We start from the raw sequence: 13,939 nt of genomic DNA, 5'->3' as shown, positions 1-13,939 counted from the left end.
GATAGAATTTAAGCTTTCATTAAATATACACAACTTTATTAGACTTCTACCAAAAATCTCCGTGAGAGTGGACAGAAATGCTCGAAGAACCAGTTCTTGTGGGCCTACACATCTGCAGTTAAGAGCCTTGTATAAAGAAATATCGAAGAACTTGACTTAATATCTTAGTGTTCTTTAAACAATACCATGTTCTGTAAGAGCTCAGTGCAAATCTTAGAAGAGATGCTTGCCTTGCTCATACTTCCTGGCCTTTGTGCCATTTGCCTCTATAACTAGAAAATGGCAGTGTTTGGGGGAATGTATCATTTCATGATATTCTTACAACTTTTGTTTCTGCCAGAGAATGATATAACATCTGGGTATGGTTAAAGTGGCATTGTACTTATATGGGGACTCTGTGTGCTAGAAGCAATGAACTGGTTTTCATGGCTGCAAGGAACTACAAGTGTATTTAACATCAGTTGGTGCATCCACTACTGCAGATCCATCCATCCTTGCTAATCAACCACTCCCTCTTGAATATTAAAAATGAGATTGGGTCTATCTCTAGATGGTTTGTCAAATAGTTTCCTTCCTGGATGCTTCTAATCTCTGGATACGTTAGAAAGGGCAATCTCTGAGATAAAATTTTTATGTATTTACTTAATGCTATGAACTAATGATTTTTTATTCTTATTTTCACCAAAGTAGTACTTTTGATGAATTTTGATTACAAAATTAACACGTGAACTGTGAGGTTTACATATTATTGTGTGCCCATTTATATTATTTCATATTATTCCCAGAATGATAGATCAAACATTTTATAAGTGAAAATGTAACTCTGTAACATTTTTCTTATTCTTCTGGGAGGGGAACCAAAGCAACATCTTCTTGCACATTTTAAAAACAAATATTGTATATGTAACTGTATGTAAAATTTTATTGATTAACCAAGAAACGAATTAGAATAAACCAACATATGCTTTTTCTGTGTATTGGGGGAACTGACAACATGTCTCTGGACCACTGCTGTGTCAAGCCATAACTATACAAGTCGGGGGGGGGGGACATCTGGCTGCCTATCTATGGGATTTTTATTTTACTTCCTGAAAACCATTATTTCACAGTTACAGGAGGCCATAGCTACACTTTATAGGAAGAGAGCATTTCAAAATAAAAACTCTCTCTTCTTGGAAGCTTATGTAATAATATCATGGCTCAAATCAAATGGATTCCATTGGCCTTTGTTAGAAACTTAAAGAAAAATGATAGGAAAGACACAGGCTATCTCAGCTCTAAGAACGTGAATGGAGTTGAGCACTTATGGTAGAAATTTGTTTCAAGCATCAACTCTGATCTATGGGGCTAATATTTAGCCTGAGCTCTTTCCAAGTGAACAAAGGAACATAACCATAAGGAATAGCCTTGCCTACCTCCTTAGAAAATGTACCTAAGACCTTGTCCCTACGAGACGCCTCCTCCATACTGATGGCCTTCCAGGTGGCCATTAAAATGCAATGATCATTCATGAAATGCTTTTTTGGCTTTAGCAATTATCCTTTTGAACCATTCCTTCATTGGAGTAGAATGCGAATATTCACACCGTCACTGTTATTAATAAGCATGCTTTTCTCATCAGAATTTCAGTGAGTTATGATATTCTGTATAGGCTCAACTAATTGTTTAACATCAGTCAGTTAATGAACTGTCTGTCATCTGGTTTTTAAAATCTGGCCTCATGTGCTTTATATGGATAAACTGTATCTACATACATGGCTTTGCATTTCAAATGTGTGACACACATGTGTTTTCCTGTTTTGTTGTATAATCATTCTATATACAATTATTTTAATGTGGCTTATTACCTCCCAACAAGACAGCTCTGTAAAAATGATCATGGCTGAACAGGGCATTGGTCTTTCTCCTAAAGGTATTAACTATACTGCTAATGCATTGAAGTATTTATAAATGCAAAATAAATTTTTGTGAAAACCTCATTTTTAACATATACATTACTCTTCTTACAGACTTGTTCAACAAAAAGTTTCTCACTACTACCTGTTTCGCATTATAATACAGAACCAATGTTCCTACTTACCTCAATAGGAAAATCAAGTGTTAAAAAATAACTCTCACAGATTCAATTCATTTTAAAAGACAGATAGTAGAACAATCATGAAAATCTTATTTAAGAGAAACATGCTAGGTTTTATGGATTCTTAGTATACGGAGCAAAAAAAATTCTTTGAAAGCAAGAGAGCATAATTCATTATCACAGAGAAAAGAGACAGCAGAAATGATAAAGCTAGTCTAAAAACTCAAAAGGTCAGAAGCTATTGCTGCTTACTGCAGGGGTATACAGCCACAAGGCTGAAAATACAATGTAGACAGTGATTTTAGGTAACAATATTAATTTCAAACCATGAGAAAGGAATTATTTTTAAGCATACTTTTTATATTATGTCAGAATCACATGCTTAGAACTGAGAATGATTGCCACCAAAATGTTCAGCATTCTACAGACTGATAAAAAGCAGGTGTCAGGGTACCACAATATTCCACACATACGGAATATAACATCGAACAATGTGAAATGAGTAATTACAATACTAAGATCATATAGCACACAGTATCAATCAATAATTATGGCATTAATGATTACTTTAGCTGAGTTTTCTGTAGGATAAATATGAGCTACATTTGCCATGGCCAGATATTTTGACACTGCAAAGTAACACTCACAATCTAGGTATGAATACTAACATGACTAAATGTATTTAAAACTGATATAGAATTACCACTAAGAATTCAAATTGTTTTTCCTAATGTGAAGCCTGTAACATCAACAAATGTGAAATTTTGTTGTGATAAAATAAAAAAAAATAAAGCTAAATGGAATATGTATTTTTCTTAAGCAACCATGGTATTTCTTACTCCTCTCAAAAAATACATTCCATAAATTATTATGGCGTGCATAAAAGTATGGGTGCATGCAGAGAACTAGACAATATGCAGAATGGCATTTTGAAAAGTAAAATGCTGAGGTTATGTTGGTTGATCTGCTGCATAGGGCTTCTTATCACTATACTAGTACCCTAGCAGGCTGGCACTCTTCTGTGACTTCCATCCACGTTTGGGTAAAATCCTCATAATGGCCCCATGAAGTAAAAATTATCAGATGTCTCTTGGATAGGTGGCAACATAGAGACATAACATGCTTAATCTGTTTGTCAAAGATTACAAAGCCAAAAGTTGTACCTTATGTGGTACCAAAGGACTTGATTTCTGATCCTGGAGCTTGTATCATCTTCATTATAAAAACAAAAGTACAAAGGATCACTCAGTGCTCAGGAAGTGATCTCCTTTTGGCAAAAGGAAAGGGCACTGGGCCAGCCTTTCAAAAATAGATTTTTCGATGAAGATTGAGACCAAGGCACAAGAGAATCTTACAACTTGGGTAAGGTTCCGTGTCACGAGTCACCTTTAGCTTAGAAGAAAAAAGAGAGAAAGAGATAGCACCACCTTCCCAGCCAGCCACTCTGAGAGGAGAGTCAGAGCATGAACTGATGGAGATTTAATATCAGTGTGCTTTGACTACAGACCCAGACTCCACTTAACTCCTGCAGGATTTGAGGCTTTGGAGCAGGAATTTAGAGCAGGTTATTGCTACCTGACACTTAACCTCTCTGCCTTCCACTTTCTTCTATGAAATGGATTTGATATCAGCCTTTCCCCTGACATTCAGACTGGTATTTCTCATCCTACATTTTGCCTCAGCAGCTTGGAGGATGTTCGCCTCCAAAATCTTTGCTTTGACACACTGTCATTATCGAGGCCAACAGTCTTAATACTCTACAGGCATAAAAGTAGTGAGGGCAGCTTCAAGGTTGAAGCTACACCAGCACATACAATTGGGTAGGTGGTTGCAGAGTTTCTTTATGTAAAAGGCAGAAAGTACACAGATATCCAAGCATTACAGAGAAAATTAAGATTTCAAATTTTCTTTAGGAAACATATTTGGGACTTGAACACAATACTGTGACACCCATTCTCTTTTTTCATTTTTTTATTTCTTTGAAAGTTTCATAAAAACATATTTGGGCCATATTAACCTTTCTCCCTCAACTCTTCCCAAAAATATACCCCTTCCCAAGCCACCAAACTTAAATTCTATTTTATTAAAAAGTCTTCAAAACCAATTTGTGCTATCCAAGTAGTCTTGGATATGCAGTCTTCCACTGGAGAATTGGTCAACTTACCAGGGGCAATACTCTTAGAGAAAACTGTCTTCCCCTCTCTCAGCAGCTAACAATTCCCAATAGCTCCATGAGCAGTGTGGGGATTTGGTCTGACTTGAGTTTACACAGGTCTTGAGCATGATCTCCCAACAACTGTGAGTTCATATGTGCAGTTACTTTGTCCAGAGCATGGTGTTTCTCTCTAGTCATTCTGCTGCCTCTCGCTCTAATGAACTTTTTTCTCCCTCTTCTTTTTTTTATCCATATTCTTTTCTTATTTTATTAAAGATTTCCCCCTCCTCACATTTCTCTCCCCGTCCCCCCACTCCCATTCCCCTTCCCTCTCCAGTCCAAAGAGAAGTCAGGGTGCCCTGCCCTGTGGGAAGTCCAAGGTCCTCCCCCCTCCATCCAGGACTAGGAAGGTGTGCATCCAAACAGACTAGGCTCCCACAAAGCCAGTACATGCAGTAGAATCAAAACCCAATACCATTGTCCTTGGCTTCTCAGTCAGCCCTCATTGTCAGCCATGTTCAGAGAGTCCAGTTTGATCACATGCTCCATCAGTCCCAGTCCAGATGGCCTTGGTGAGCTCCCATTAGATCAACCCCGAACATGAGCAAGGAAGTCAGGACTGCGAGGGGTGCACCCACACACCCACTTCTCCCTCTTCTTTAGCGATCCTTGAACCTTGAAAAGGGAATGTGAGAAACATTTTCTCTACAAGACAGAACATTCTACAGTTTCTTATCTACATGTTGACCATACATTGGTTATAACACTAAATGCTTATGAGTCAGTTTAAAATAATGTCCATTTAACAGCATAATATTACTAGGTTATTCCCTAGGGCCTATGATCTAACTAGGTATAGATTCTGAGCCTGAAAATGTTGCCAGGTATAGGTTTCATCTCTTGGAGTGGAACTTAAAGCCTACCAAAAAGTAGTTGGTTACTTCAATGATGTTCATACCACTGCTGTAGCAGTTGGCATGTCATTCCAAGCCCAGTCGTTATTATAGCTTGTAGGATTAATTATTAAGAGGGAGAAAAGGGGAGGGAGTGATAGTGGGGGAGCAAGAGAGCACCAGAGATGGAGAGAGAGAACAAACTTGAGGGAAGACTAGAGAGGGGGGAGGAGAAGGAAGGGAGGGAGGAAGGGAAGGGGAGAGAGGGAGAGAAAGAGAAAGAGAGAGAGAGAGAAAAGAGAAAAGAGAAGAGAAGAGAAGAGAAGAGAAGAGAAGAGAAGAGAAGAGAAGAGAAGAGAAGAGAAGAGAAGAGAAGAGAAGAAGATAAGATTTTACCAAGAGAAAATTTTGGTGAGTAGGAAGGTGGGAAATGTGATCTGTGAGAATCAAAGGAGGAAAAACATAATCAAAATATTGTCTAAAAAGTTAGATAAAAATTTTTCTAAAAGACATGGAAACCTAATACTACAGAAGTTTCATATATATTGCAGTTATCCAATAACAGGGAAACATGTCCTTTCTTCTCTTTAGAAGGGAAATAGCCCTGTGCCTCTTCTTCCTGAGAAAATAACCTGGAGGCATTTTAAAAATGCAGGTGTAAGTCTTGCTCAAGAGATTCTCATTCCAGAGTTTTGGGTCAGAGGTCGCTGATATCAGTACTTTTTATTTTCAATAGAAGTTTCACAAAAGTATCATTCATATATCATGAACTGTATCATTTTGAAATATGCAATTGAGTGACTTTTAGCAGTTTCCAAATTGTACATGAACTATCATTTCTCAGTTCCAGAATAGTTTCCTTTTAATTGAATGAGATTTTCATTCAATATATTTTGATCATATTCATCCTCCCCTCAGCTCCTTGAAGATCATCTCCCACTGCCCACCCAAATTCTCTCTTGCTCTCTCTTTTCCTCCCTTTCCATTAAAACCCATCAAGCACAAAGTTCAATTTGTACTGGCCAACTATGCCTGGGCATGGGGCCTGCCCTGGAGCATAGCTGACTTATCAATGTCTGCACCTTTAGGAAAACTGACTTTGCCACTCCCAATAGCAATCAGATGTCAATAGCTTCTGACCTAAGGTTAAGGACTTCATGCCTTCTTCCCCTACTCTATGCTGGGATATTGTACAGTTTGAGCTTGTGCAAGTACTATGCGTGTTATTACAACTGCTGCTATGTGCATCTGCCCTGATGTGTTTAGAAACCTTCTTTTCTTGAGGTCATCTATCACTGCTGACTTTTAAAATATTCTGCCTCCTCTTCCACAAAGATCCCTGAGCCTTGAGGAGAGGAGTGTGATATAGATATCCCATTTAAGCTGGAACGCTTCAAAGTCTCTTATTTTCTGCATGGTGATCAATTGCAAATTTATGTATTAATTATCAATTAAGTATAAATACATGATAATTAATACATAATACATACTTGATAATTAATAATACACTTTTGTATGTATTAATTATCAAGAAGAACCTTCTCTGGTGCCTGTTGAAAGATGCACTAATATATGAGTCTAGCTATAAGTTATTAGAAGTTATTTGTAATGCTATGTCCACTTAGCAGAGCAATAGTAGTATTTCTCCCATAGAGTCCACGATTTTTCTAGCCACAGGTATTGGGCCAGGTTGGTAGTAATAACTTTTCAAGTTCTCTTGCTTATACTCACATGAAGTCAAGATGAAGAACTATTTCTCTGACCTTATTAGAGAAAAGCCCTATTACTTATGCACCACACATACCTTTCCAAGGCACAGGGCACATTGTGCTCCTAGCCCTCTAGAGAAAATATCCCATGGGTCAGCAACATAGAGAGAGCATTCTTCTCAAGAAAAGGGACTTCCTTTCACATTTTTATAACTCTTCACGAATTTTATAATTAATTCAGCCATAGTTTCCTGATCATATTATTATTTTCCCAATAAAATTGTTCCTGCAGCAGGCTCTGGATACAAGGTGGAGTACTCAAGGAGGGCTGTGTCTCTAGAGGCATTCTCAATTAGCATGCCTGGATGATGAGCAAGGGATAGTGGTGGTGATCTGAAACAGAGTCCCAACTATAAGGACACAACAATGACTCAGGGAGTTGTAAGGTAGCATCTGTCATATGGGTTCATTTACAAAAAACTTCCATTCATCTTTATTGAATGACAGCACTTGTAGGAAAGAACATGACAGATTAAGCATAGAGGCAATACTTCCATTGACTCACATAGTGATAAATATATCGGCTCTTATGTTACTCTTTTCTTCCACATTTCTATTAGTTCTTTCAGAATTTCATACACTGTATTTTGATTATATTCACCTCCTTCCCCCAACTATTACCATTACTACCTCAATACAACCAACCCAACTTTGTGTCCTCTTTTTTTTCTTAAATTCATAATGTCCAATTGGTGCCTCTCATATACTCATAGATTCATGGCCTCCCACTAGAGTGTGATTGTCAGACATACCAGGAGCCAAACTCTTTAATCAAACTGAGCCTCTCCCAGAAGTTATCAATTGCCAATATCTCCTTAACTGGGCATGGGATTTGGGCAACATCTCCCACCACCATGCTGAGATTTTGCCTGGACTGCAAAATATTCAACCCTAAATGGGATATTTACATCATGCCTCCTTCTTCCAAGGCTCAGAGTCATTGTGGAAGAGAAGGTGGACAAACTGTAAGAGACAGAAGAGTTGGATGCCTACAAGGAAATAATGTTTTCCAGAAACAGCAGGGCACTTATGAATATACAACAGTACTGGCAGAATGCACAAGATCTCAAGATATCATACAGTTCTTTACAACACACAACTTAACTTAAAAGCCTACTTTCCTCAAACTGAAAATTTTTATAAATCAAACCCTGAGAAGCAGTTTCAGTCATTTAGAGCCTGCCTGCTTTAGGTATCCTATGAAACCAGGGCTGATATCTGCTAGTCATAGATGACTTTGATATAATTCCCCTAACATCAAACTCTTGTTTGTTTTGAGACAGGGGCCTCTATACTGTGTATCTGGCTATACTGGAACTGCTATGTAGGCCAGTGTGGCCTGGAACTCACAGAGATCCACCAATCTCTGTCTTCTAAGTACTGGATTAAAGGTATAAACCACCATGCCGGGCTACCATCAAGCACTTAACCCCACTTAATAAGTATGACCAACCCTCTATGTTGCTCTAATCTCCGATTGAGATAAAGAATCAGTTTTCTCATCAACGTTTCTCCAGCTGTGGTGTGGGACGTCTGATGTGGGAGTGATTTCTTATTGATGGAGAAACTGCCTAGGCCCCTTGATGGGCCAACCCTTGGGTGGGTGGAGTGGACAGAGCAGGATGCTGGGAGAGGGAGGCTGGGTCAAGAGTCGCCATGGTTCTCCCACTCCAGACAGACGCAGGTTAAGATCCTCCCTGGTAAGCCACCTTGTGGGCTACACAGAATATTAGAAATGGGTTAGAACAATATGTAAGAGCTAGCCAATAAGAGGCTGGAACTAATGGGTCAGGCAGTGTTTAAAAGAATACAGTTTCCGTGTAATTATTTCGGGCATAAGCTAGCCATGCGGGTGGCCGGGTGCCGGGGACGCAACCCCGCCGCTCCTAACACTACAGACGTCCTTCTATCTATGTGTTTCTTTTATTGGTTAATGAATAAAGAAACTGCCTTAGCCTGTTGATAGGACAGAACTTAGGTAGGCAGGGAAAACTGGACTGAATGCTGGGAGAAGGAAGGTGGAGGAGAGACACCATGGCGCTGCCAGAGTCAGACATGCTGAATCTTTGCCGGTAAGCCTCTGCCACGTGGCGATACACAGATTACTAAAAAATGGGTTAAATTAAGATTTAAGAGTTAGCCAATAAGAAGTTAGAGCTAATGGACCAAGCAGTAATTTAATTAATACAGTTTTTGTGTGGTTATTTCAGGTGTAAGCTAGCCAGGTGGCAGGAATAAACAAACTGGCCCTCCTACTACTCAGCTGGGACTGTACTTCTTACATTCACTCACACCAGTCTCTGGCTTTCTTTGATAGGTAGAATCCTTGCATATAGCTGAATATCTACACCATTGTCTTCTTTTTTGCAAGTGATTAAAGGTCACTCATGTCAATAGATATGATTGGAGAGGTGGCTCAGTGAGTAAGAGCATTTAATGCTCTTTCAGAAGACTAGACTTTAGTTCCTAGCGCCTACATTGGAAAGCTCACATCTGCCTGTACTTGTAGCTTTAAGGTATTTGACACTAGATTTGTGGGTATTCATATGAATGTGTGCATGTACACGCACACACACACACACATAACTAAAAACAAAATGTCATGAGATGTTTTGTCTTAATCGTATCCAGACATTGAGACTTGACCATGCATCCTTGAATATCACTTAAAATCTTCATCAAAGCTGTTACCAACAACAATTTTCATCCACTAAATAATGATAATCTTTATCATCCCAACTGTCAAGTAAAATTGCTCTTCCATTTGAGTTAAGATAAGTCAGTGTCTTCTTAGATTATACCATTTAGTTGGGGACAGCTCAGAACACAAAACACAGAATTCACGAGGCATGTGTATGATGCCTCATATTAGTAATGAAGTGTCACAAACTCAGTGTCTTAAAGCAGTACACACATCTATTTCCTCCCAGATTTTATGAGTCAAGAGTCTTAGCATCAGTTAGCTGTGCAATAGCTGAGGGTCCTCCCAAAGCCACAATCATATAACTGGCCAGAGCTATGTGCTCCTGAGTAGCTCTGATTCTGCTTACAAATGAACCCAAATTATTGAGGAGTTCATTTCCTTGCAGCTGTGAGACTCCTATCACCTGGCTCCTTCAATGCTAGTAAGAAAGGGAATCTGTCTTTTAGATAGTCCTTTCAGAGACTCGCCTAATTATGGTGAACCCATCCAGCTAGAATAATCTCCATTTCAGTGAACTCAAAGCAAACACTGGCAGCCTTAATTTCTTCTATGACATCTCTTCCTCTTTGACATGTAATATTAATTAATGCCCTTTGCCCCCACTGTACACACAATATTATTTATATTCATAGGGCCTGGTCACATTGGAAAAATATTAGCTAAGTGAATATATGGTAGGACAAAAATCTTGAGGAACATATCATAGTTCTGCTTAAGCCTTACCACATAGGTAGGGCCAAGAAGACTTTACTCTTACATAGAAGATTCACCTGTTACCTGTGCTAACAGGAGCAGTGGACCTAAAGCCTCATACACAGTAACCTGCCAACATAATCGTTTTTCCTGCCTCAGTTTCTCCAAATCATGAAATTATTCAAGCAATCTTTACTTCTTTGCTATCTATGGGACTACAGTAAATTAATGAATTAATTTTGCCAAGCTCATTAATAAGACAAAAGGTGCTATAGAAATGCAAATTACTATTATTTTGAAATTTTATGGCTGTCTTTGCAAAGTCTGCACTTAGTTATTAGATACTTCGCCTTTGCCATCTATCAGCCTCTAGTTCTATAACAATGCTTGTATTTTGCTTCAAACCATTAATTTGAAAATAATCACCTTAGTGCTTATGATGTACTGATAGGGAATTATTTGCACTGGGAACTTGCCAGCAAGAATTATGAAGGAAAAAAAAACAGCACAATAAAGATGTACATTAGCTGAAGCTTGAAGAGCAGAACTAATGAGGAAGCACAAGGAACATCTTTGGATTAGTTTGGCTCTCCTGCCCTCCATGGATTACAGACTAGCCATGCTGATAGGTTTCCAGCATCTTCTGGATCCCAGGGAGGCCCCAGTGTTCTCGTGGCTAAGTTTCAAATGGGTATCTCTTTTCTTACTGTTACAGCTATAGCTGCTTCCAATATAATTTAGGGTTTCCTGCCTAGGGACTTGCCAAGGGCTACTTTCTTTCCTAGTTGCTTCTTCTTAAGACCTCCTAGAAGATATGAGACCTGCTCCCCAGAAAGTACCATAATCTCTACAGCATTCCTTTGTGCATTTATTTCCAATTCCTGCCCCCTCTACCTATTGAGATGGGCTCCTAAACAGTTTCATTGAACTCCATCCTTCTCTTGATCATGGGAAATCTATTTTCCACAAACATCTTTCACACTTCTGGAAGACTTTCCCCTCCCTTGCCCTATATTAGTCCTTCCAATTATATTCACCCAGAGGGTACTCTCCTCCAGACTTATTAAAGTCTCTTTCTCCCTTACCCCTAGGGGGAGATAATAAAGAATAGTTGAAACAGTAGGAGAAATGCTTAAGTGACTAAACATGGAAAGGAAAGCAAGCCTTGACCTGGACATGTCCAAACCTGAGGCTTTGTGTCTAGCCTCAACCCTGGCTGCACTGAAGCATCTCACTCTGGTAGCAAGGGACTGTGGCCGAAGCTATTCCACATCTTTGGGTTACTCTAACTAACCAGTGATGATACAGCTATGCAGCTCACATGGGTTGATTATATTCTATTGTTCAGAGTTGTAGGAAAACACTAGCAATGGATCTACTACTCTCTCTACCTCTACAGTAAAAAAGAAAGAAGAAAGAAAGAAAGAAAGAAAGAAAGAAAGAAAGAAAGAAAGAAAGAAAGAAAGAAAGAAAGATTCTAAATGCCTTTCCCTCAAAATGAACCAGGCCTCCTGCCACTGTCTTGGACTTGTAGCCTCCACCCCGTGAAACCAAGATTTCTTTTGTTTAAGGTCTGCTTTCGTTTGACAGCTCCAGCAAATTAACGCACCTCGCCCCACTTATCATTTAGTAAATGGTCATTATGTGAACAGGATGAAAGTTCCCTGCACTCATGTTGCCTGTGATACATAGGATAAGAAGCCATTCTGCAGGAGAGTCACACAATGAAGGTAAAACTGTAAACACGGGGGTGAGGGTATGGCTAGATGAGAAAGGCTTCACAGAGGGAGTAGTAATGGGCTGAAATTAGAAAATTTAGGGTGCCCAAAGGATATAAGAAAAGAAAAAAAAAACAATATTTGAAGAAAGTTTATGGTCTGTGCTGAGACTATCAAGTAACTCTCAATCAGCCTATGGCCATCACAGGAAACATGTCAGTGCCATTTAACCATTGCCAGCTCTGAAACAACATTATTAGAGGACATTCACTAAAGGAAGGTAAGCTGAGAAGAGGAGGGGGAGAGAACTCAAAAGACAAAGGCAATGAGGACTGCAGCAAGGACATATGAGTCCAAACACTGCATTACATTCTTTGGTTCCTGAGCCCAAGGGTTGCACACTAAAGCAGTACGGTACTGTGAGGCAAGGCCTTAATGAGGCCAGTCTTGGTTCAACTTGCCTGCCATCGTAACACTCAAACATTCTGGGTCTCACTGTTTTTCATTTGCATAATGGGGATAATAACGGGCTAATAACTCGCTTCCTATGACTGAACACTTCCGAAGGCTACAGCACTGAAGAAATGCCCAGGAAGTCCTATAAATCACATAATACGACACAAATCAGTGGGACTCCCTGAGCAGAGGCTGAGTCCTATCAGGGCTAAGGCCGAAGCCTTGAAGAAGCAGACCAAAGGAGCTATGACTGGTTTCCTCCCAAAGGCACCAGGAAGCGATTCCCTAACCTGTCCCCAACCCAAACTGCTCCAAGCTCACCACTTCTGGCCATGTGGCTGTATTTCCTTCCTGCTTTGTAATTTATGTCTTGGCAAACTCTGACTTCTTTGCAGCGGAGCCATTGTGTTTGTTAGCATAATCATTTCTCAGAGAGGATGTCAACAAAGGCCGAGTAGTGAAACCGAACCCCCCACAACTGCAACTGCTAAATAATTTTTGGAATGAGTTGTCAGGAACCTTTTATTTACTGATTTCGTGCATTTCATTTATTTCTGGCATGGGGCCAACTTTCCTGACAGTTAAGATTTATTGATTTAATTGCCTAGGGTAACCATGCAATAAAATCATCTCAAAGATAAATTTTCATGGCACTGTGCAGTGTGGAGGTAATTTTTCAAATGCTATGGCTATATTTCTGCAGGTTACAGGTGCAAAATTTGCTTAAAGCAGGGATGTCTCATTATTGCAGCTCAGGAACATTGGGGTCCAGCTCTTTGGTGGAAATAGTTTAGAAGGGAGACAGAACAGAGCAGACACAGAGTGGAGACAAGAAGAGAGGGACGAGGGAGAGAGAAAGAGAATGGAGGCATGGCCCTTTCAGAAAATAAATGATATTTCCTTAATTGGTTCATATATTCAATGCCCATGAGAAAATGGGGCTTCGCTTTAATTAGGAGTGGGCTTGGAGGTTATTTACAGTGTTCTGTGGAATCATTTGTTTCCAGCTGGGCGATGCTTTGTAATGCAGGAGCCTCACAAGGTAGATGATTGCCACTTGTGACATTCGACTTTATTGCTGCTTTAGATCTTTTTATTTACCCTGTTAAAGTGCTCATTATGGCTCTGAACAACAGGTAAATGAAAAACTCTGATTAACTCCCAGGTTAATGGTAACATTTGGGGACGTCAGAAATAGCAGAAACTTTAAACAATGTGAAATCTTTTCTTATCTCTCTTGATTTATTTTACAGTGTTTTTGCTTTGATTGCAGGATTCAGATGGTGCCGTTTAATAGCTTATTAAACTTGCAGTCTAGCAGGTTTGCTGCTTAGATACAATTTTATTTTTGCTCAGGTGTAAACTTTTGGAGCAGAGATTTTTTTAATATAATTTTTTTGTTTTGTTTTGTTTTTTTAATTTTTTTTTCTTTTTTTTTTATTGAGAATAGGACAAAAAAAAGTTTCCGCCTCCT

Source organism: Alexandromys fortis, unplaced genomic scaffold (genome assembly GCF_014885135.2).
Source record: "Alexandromys fortis isolate MF-2015 unplaced genomic scaffold, M_Fortis_MF-2015_v1.1 scaffold_275, whole genome shotgun sequence".
NCBI lineage: Eukaryota > Metazoa > Chordata > Mammalia > Rodentia > Cricetidae > Alexandromys > Alexandromys fortis.
Note: the sequence above shows the minus strand (reverse complement) of the source record.